Here is a 7,932-nt window from a genome sequence, read left to right as displayed (position 1 = left end):
GACGGATACATGCCCATATGCTCGAGAATATCTCGAGAAAGAAGTACCCGAGGATTTGCAGTTTCACCTTTCTATTTCTTACTAAGAGACCTTTCCACGGATACCTAGTGTGTCAGGCCGGAACTTAAAGCCTGAGCTACAATCGCGACATTAAGTCATCACCCTACCCGGTGCCGTATCAATAAAGGAGCTAGCGGTTGCGCCTAAACAGGGCCCATATGCTCGAGAATATCTCGAGAAGGAAGTATCCGAGGATTTTGCGGTTTTCACCTTTCTATTCCTTACTAAGGGACCTTTCCACGGATACCAAGTGTGCCAGGCCGGAACTTAAAGCCTGAGCTACAATCGCGACATCAAGACATCACCTACCCGGTGCCATGACAGGTAAGGTCCCAATAAAGGAGCTAGCGGTTGCGCCTAAACAGGGCCCATATGCTCGAGAATATCTCGAGAAGGAAGTATCCGAAGATTTTAAGGTTTTTGCCTTTCTATTCCTTACTAAGGGACCTTTCCAAGGATACCAAGTGTGCCAGGCCGGAACTTAAAGCCTGAGCTACAATCGCGACATTAAGTCATCACCCTACCCGGTGCCGTGACAGTTGGGGTATCAATAAAGGAGCTAGCGGTTGCGCCAAAACAGGGCCCATATGCTCGAGAATATATCGAGAAGGAAGTATCGGAGGATTTTGCGGTTTGCACCTTTCTATTTCTTACTAAGGGACCATTCCAAGGATACCAAGTGTGCTAGGCCGGATTTTAAAGCCTGACATACAATCGCGACATTGAGTCATCACCATACCCGGTGCCGTATCAATAAAGGAGCTAGCGGTTGCGCCTAAACAGGGCCCATATGCTCGAGAAAATCTCGAGAAGGAAGTATCCGAGGATTTCGCGGTTTTCACCTTTCTATTCCTTACTAAGGGACCTTTCCAAGTATACCTAGTGTGCCAGGTCGGAACTTAAAGCCTGAGCTACAATCGCGACATTAAGTCATCACCCTACCCGGTGCCGTGACAGGTGGGATATCAATAAAGGAGCTAACGGATGCGCCTAAACAGGGCCCATATGCTCAAAAATATCTCGAGAAGGAAGTATCCGAGGATTTTGCGGTTTTCACCTTTCTATTTCTTACTAAGGGACCTTTCCAAGGATACCAAGTGTGCCAGGCCGGAACTTAAAGCCTGAGCTACAATCGCGACATCAAGTCATCACCTACCCGGTGCCATGACAGGTAAGGTCCCAATAAAGGAGCTAGCGGTTGCGCCTAAACAGGGCCCATATGCTCGAGAATATCTCGAGAAGGAAGTATCCGAAGATTTTAAGGTTTTTGCCTTTCTATTCCTTACTAAGGGACCATTCCAAGGATACCAAGTGTGCCAGGCCGGAACTTAAAGCCTGAGCTACAATCGCGACATTAAGTCATCACCCTACCCGGTGCCGTGACAGTTGGGGTATCAATAAAGGAGCTAGCGGTTGCGCCAAAACAGGGCCCATATGCTCAAAAATATCTAGAGAAGGAAGTATCCGAGTTTGCGGTTGTCACCTTTCTATTTCTTACTAAGGGACCATTCCAAGGATACCAAGTGTGCCAGGCCGGAACTTAAAGCCTGAGCTACAATCCCGACATTGAGTCATCACCCTACCCGGTGCCGTGACAGGTAAGGTCCCAATAAAGGAGCTAGCGGTTGCGCCTAAACAGGGCCCATATGCTCGAGAATATCTCGAGAAGGAAGTATCCGAGGATTTTAAGGTCTTCGCCTTTCTATTCCTTACTAAGGGACCTTTCCAAGGATACCAAGCGTGCCAGGCCGGAATTTAAAGCCTGAGCTACAATCCCGACATTAAGTCATCACCCTACCCGGTGCCGTGACAGTTGGGATATCAATAAAGGAGCTAGCGGTTGCGCCAAAACAGGGCCCATATGCTCGAGAATATATCGAGAAGGAAGTATCCGAGGATTTTGCGGTTTTCACCTTTCTATTCCTTACTAAGAAACCTTTCCAAGGATACCAAGTGTGCTATGCCGGATTTTAAAGACTGAGCTACAATCGCGACATTGAGCCATCACCATACCCGGTGCCGTATCAAGAAAGGAGCTAGCGGTTGCGCCTAAGCAGGGCCCATATGCTCGAGAATATCTCGAGAAGGAAGTATCCGAGGATTTTGCGGTTTTCACCTTTCTATTCCTTACTAAGAAACCTTTCCAAGGATACCAAGTGTGCTATGCCGGATTTTAAAGCCTGAGCTACAATCGCGACATTAAGTCATCACCCTACCCGGTGCCGTATCAATAAAGGAGCTAGCGGTTGCGCCTAAACAGGGCCCATATGCTCGAGAATATCTCGAGAAGGAAGTATCCGAGGATTTTGCAGTTTTCACCTTTCTATTCCTTACTAAGGGACCTTCCCAAAGATACCAAGTGTGCCAGGCCGGAACTTAAAGCCTAAGCTACAATCGCGTCATTGAGTCATCACCCTACCCGGTGCCGTATCAATAAAGGAGCTAGCGGTTCCGCCTATACAGGGCCCGTATGCTCGAGAATATCTCGAGAAGGAAGTATCCGAGAATTTTGCGGATTTCACCTTTCTATTCCTTACTAAGGGACCTTTCCAAGGATACCAAGTATGCCAGGCCGGAACTTAAAGCCTGAGCTACAATCGCGACATTAAGTCATCACCTTACCCGGTGCTGTGACAGGCGGGGTCTCAATAAAGGAGCTAGCGGTTGCGCCTAAACAGGGCCTATATGCTCGAGAATATCTCGAGAAGGAAGTATCCGAGGATTTTGCGGTTTTCACCTTTCTATTCCTTACTAAGGGACCATTCCAAGGATACCAAGTGTGCCAGGCCGGAACTTAAAGCATGAGCTACAATCGCGACATTAAGTCATCACCCTACCCGGTGCCGTGACAGGGAAGGTCTCAATAAAGGAGCTAGCGGTTGCGCCTAAACAGGGCCCATATGCTCGAGAATATCTCAAGAAAGGAAGTTCCGAGGATTTTGCGGTTTTCACCTTTCTATTCCTTACTAAGGGACCTTTCCAAGCATACAAAGTGTGCCAGGCCGTAACTTAAAGCCTGAGCTACAATCGCGACATTAAGTCATCACCCTACCCGGTGCCGTGACAGGCGGGGTATCAATAAAGGAGCTAACGGATGCGCCTAAACAGGGCCCATATGCTCAAAAATATCTAGAGAAGGAAGTACCCGAGGATTTTGCGGTTTTCACCTTTCTATTCCTTACTAAGGGACCATTCCAAGTATACCAAGTGTGCCAGGCCGGAACTTAAAGCCTGAGCTACAATCCCGACATTGAGTCATCACCCTACCCGGTGCCGTGACAGGTAAGGTCTCAATAAAGGAGCTAGCGGTTGCGCCTAAACAGGGCCCATATGCTCGAGAATATCTCGAGAAGGAAGTATCCGAGGATTTTGCGGTTTTCGCCTTTCTATTCCTTACTAAGGGACCTTTCCAAGGATACCAAGTGTGCCAGGCCGGAACTTAAAGCCTGAGCTACAATCGCGACATTGAGTCATCGCCCTACCCGGTGCCGTATCAATAAAGGAGCTAGCGGTTGCGCCTAAACAGGGCCCATATGCTCGAGAATATATCGAGAAAGAAGTACCCGAGGAGTTTGAGATTTTTACCTTTCTATTCCTTACTAAGGGACCATTCCAAGGATACCAAGTGTGCCAGGCCGGAACTCAAAGCCTGAGCTACAATCGTGACATTGAGTAATCACCCTACCCGGTGCCGTATCAATAAATAGTTACGACCTGTACTTAGCTTGTTGGAGCATTAATGTACAATAAAGGTCTTTCATTCATTCAATAAAGGAGCTAGCGGTTGTGCCTAAACAGGGCCCATATGCTCGAGAATATCTCGAGAAGGAAGTATCCGAGGATTTAGTGGTTTTCACCTTTCTATTCCTTATTAAGGGACCATTCAAAGAATACCAAGTGTGCCAGGCCGGAACTTAACGGCTGAGCTAAAATCGCGACATTAAGTCATCACCCTACCCGGTGCTGTGACAGGCGGGGTCTCAATAAAGGAGATAGCGGTTGGGCCTAAACAGGGTCCATATGCTCGAGAATATCTCGAGAAGGAAGTATCCGAGGATTTTGCGATTTCCACCTTTCTATTCCTTACTAACGGACCATTCAAAGAATACCAAGTGTGCCAGGCCGGAACTTAATGCCTGAGCTACAATCGCGACATTAAGTCATCACCCTACCCGGTGCCGTGACAGGCGGGGTCCAATAAAGGAGCTTGCGGTTGGGCCTAAACAGGGCCCATCTGCTCGAGAATATATCGAGAAAGAATTACCGGAGGATTTTGAGATTTTCACCTTTCTATTCCTTACTAAGGGACCATTCCAAGGATACCAAGTGTGCCAGGCCTGAATTTAAAGCCTGAGCTACAATCCCGACATTTAGTCATCTCCCTACCCGGTGCCGTGACAGGTGGGGTTTTAATAAAGGATCTAGCGGTTGCGCCCAAACAGGGCCCATATGCTCGAGAATATATCGAGAAGGAAGTACCCGAGGAGTTTGAGGTTTTCGCCTTTCTATTCCTTACTAAGGGACCATTCCAAGTATACCAAGTGTGCCAGGCCGGAATTTAAAGCCTGAGGTACAATCCCGACATTAAGTCATCTCCCTACCCGGTGCCGTGACAGGTGGGGTATTAATAAAGGATCTAGCGGTTGCGCCCAAACAGGGCTCATATGCTCGAGAATATATCGAGAAGGAAGTACCCGAGGAGTTTGAGGTTTTCGCCTTTCTATTCCTTACTAAGGGACCATTCCAAGGATATCAAGTGTGACAGGCCAGAACTCAAAGCCTGAGCTACAATCACGACATTGAATCATCACCATACCCGGTGTCGTATCAATAAAGAAGCTAGCGGTTGTGCCTAAACAGGGCCCATATGCTCGAGAATATCTCCAGAAGGAAGTATACGAGGATTTTGCGGTTTACACCTATCTATTCCTTACTGAGAGACCTTTCCAAGGATACCAAGTGTGCCAGGCCGGAACTTAAAGCCTGAGGTACAATCGCGACATTAAGTCATCACCCTACCGATGCCGTGACAGGCGGGGTCTCAATGAAGGAGCTAGCGGTTGCGCCTAAACAGGGCCCATATGCTCGAGAATATCTCGAGAAGGAAGTATCCGAGGATTTTGCAGTTTTCACCTTTCTATTCCTTACTAAGGGACCTTTCCAAGGATACCAAGTATGCCAGGCCGGAACTTAAAGCCTGAGCTACAATCGCGACATTAAGACATCACCCTACCCGGTGCTACGACAGGCGGGGTCTCAATGAAGGAGCTAGCGGTTGCGCCTAAACAGGGCCCATATGCTCGAGAATATCTCGAGAAGGAAGTATCGGAGGATTTTGCGGTTTTCACCTTTCTATTCCTTACTAAGGGACCTTTCCACGGATACCAAGTGTGCCAAGTCGGAACTTAAAGCCTGAGCTACAATCGCGACATTAAGTCATCACCCTACCCGGTGCCGTGACAGGTGGGGTATCAATAAAGGAGCTAACGGATGCGCCTAAACAGGGCCCATATGCTCAAAAATATCTCGAGAAGGAAGTATCCGAGGATTTTGCGGTTTTCACCTTTCTATTCCTTACTAAGGGACCTTTCCAAGGATACCAAGTGTGCCAGGCCGGAACTTAAAGCCTGAGCTACAATCGCGACATCAAGTCATCACCGTACCCGGTGCCGTGACAGGTAAGGTCCCAATAAAGGAGCTAGCGGTTGCGCCTAAACAGGGCCCATATGCTCGAGAATATCTCGAGAAGGAAGTATCCGAGGATTTTGCGGTTTTCGCCTTTCTATTCCTTACTAAGGGACCTTTCCAAGGATACCAAGTGTGCCAGGCCGGAACTTAAAGCCTGAGCTACAATCGCGACATTAAGTCATCACCCTACCCGGTGCCGTGACAGTTGGGGTATCAATAAAGGAGCTAGCGGTTGCGCATAAACAGGGCCCATATGCTCGAGAATATATCGAGAAGGAAGTATCCGAGGATTTTGCGGTTTTCACCTTTCTATTCCTTACTAAGGGACCTTTCCAAGGATACCAAGTGTGCTAGGCCGGATTTTAAAGCTGACATACAATCGCGACATTGAGTCATCACCATACCCGGTGCCGTATCAATAAAGGAGCTAGCGGTTGCGCCTAAACAGGGCCCATATGCTCGAGAATATCTCGAGAAGGAAGTATCCGAGGATTTTAAGGTTTTCGCCTTTCTATTCCTTACTAAGGGACCTTTCCAAGGATACCAAGTGTGCTAGGCCGGATTTTAAAGCCTGACATACAATCGCGACATTGAGTCATCACCATACCCGGTGCCGTATCAATAAAGGAGCTAGCGGTTGCGCCTAAACAGGGCCCATATGCTCGAGAATATCTCGAGAAGGAAGTATCCGAAGATTTTACAGTTTTCACCTTTCTATTCCTTACTAAGGGACCATTCCAAGTATACCTAGTGTGCCAGGCCGGAACTTAAAGCCTGAGCTACAATCGCGACATTAAGACATCACCCTACCCGGTGCTACGACAGGCGGGGTCTCAATGAAGGAGCTAGCGGTTGCGCCTAAACAGGGCCCATATGCTCGAAAATATCTCGAGAAGGAAGTATCCGGGGATTTTGCGGTTTTCACCTTTCTATTCCTTACTAAGGGACCTTTCCAAGTATACCTAGTGTGCCAGGTCGGAACTTAAAGCCTGAGCTACAATCGCGACATTAAGTCGTCACCCTACCCGGTGCCGTGACAGGCGGGGTCTCAATAAAGGAGCTAGCGGTTGCGCCTAAACAGGGCCCATATGCTCGAGAATATCTCGAGAAGGAAGTATTCGAGAATTGTGCGGTTTTCACCTTTCTATTCCATACTAAGGGACCTTTCCAAGGATACCACGTATGCCGGGCCTGGACTTAAAGCCTGAGCTACAATCGCGACATTAAGTCATCACCCTACCCGGTGCCGTGACAGGTAAGGTCCCAATAAAGGAGCTAGCGGTTGCGCCTAAACAGGGCCCATATGCTCGAGAATATCTCGAGAAGGAAGTATCCGAGGATTTTGCGGTTTTTGCCTTTCTATTCCTTACTAAGGGACCTTTCCAAGGATACCAAGTGTGCCAGGCCGGAACTTAAAGCTTGAGCAAAAATCGCGACATTAAGTCATCGCCCTCCCCTGTGCCGTCACGGGCGGGGTCTAAATAAGGAGCTAGGGGTTGCGCCTAAACCGGGTCCATATGCTCGAGAATATCTTGAGAAGGAAGTATCCGAGGATTTTGCGGTTTTCACCTTTCTATTCCTTTATAAGGGGCCTTTCCCAGGATACCAAGTGTGCCAGGCCGGAACTAAAAAGCCTGAGCTACAGTCGCGACATTAAGTCATCACCCTCCCCGGTGCCGTGACAGGCGGCGGCTAAATAAAGTAACTAGTGGTTGCGCCTAGACAGGGCCCATATGCTCGAGAATATCTCGAGAAGGAAGTATCCGAGGATTATGCGGTTTTCACCTTTCTATTTATTACTAAGGGACCTTTCCAAGGATACCAAGTGTGCCAGGCCGGAACTTAAAGCCTGAGCTACAATCGCGACATTAAGTCATCACCCTCCCCGGTGCCGTCACAGGCGGGGTCTCAATAAATTTAAATAAGCTAGTGGTTGCGCCTAAACAGGGCCCATATGCTCGAGAATATCTCGAGAAGGAAGTATCCGAGGATTTTGCGATTTTCCCCTTTCTATTCCTTACTAAGGGACCTTTCTAAGGATACCAAGTGTGCCGGGCCGGAACTTAAAGCCTGAGCTAAATCGCGACATTAAGTCATCGCCCTACCCGCTGCCGTGATCCTAGAGAGCTCAATAAAGGAGCTAGCGGTTGCGCCTAAACAGGGCCCATATGCTCGAGAATATCT

Source organism: Branchiostoma floridae, chromosome 8 (assembly GCF_000003815.2).
Source record: "Branchiostoma floridae strain S238N-H82 chromosome 8, Bfl_VNyyK, whole genome shotgun sequence".
In the NCBI taxonomy this organism is placed as follows: domain Eukaryota; kingdom Metazoa; phylum Chordata; class Leptocardii; order Amphioxiformes; family Branchiostomatidae; genus Branchiostoma; species Branchiostoma floridae.
The sequence above is the reverse complement of the archived record's forward strand: the minus strand, read 5'-3'. Positions refer to the sequence as shown.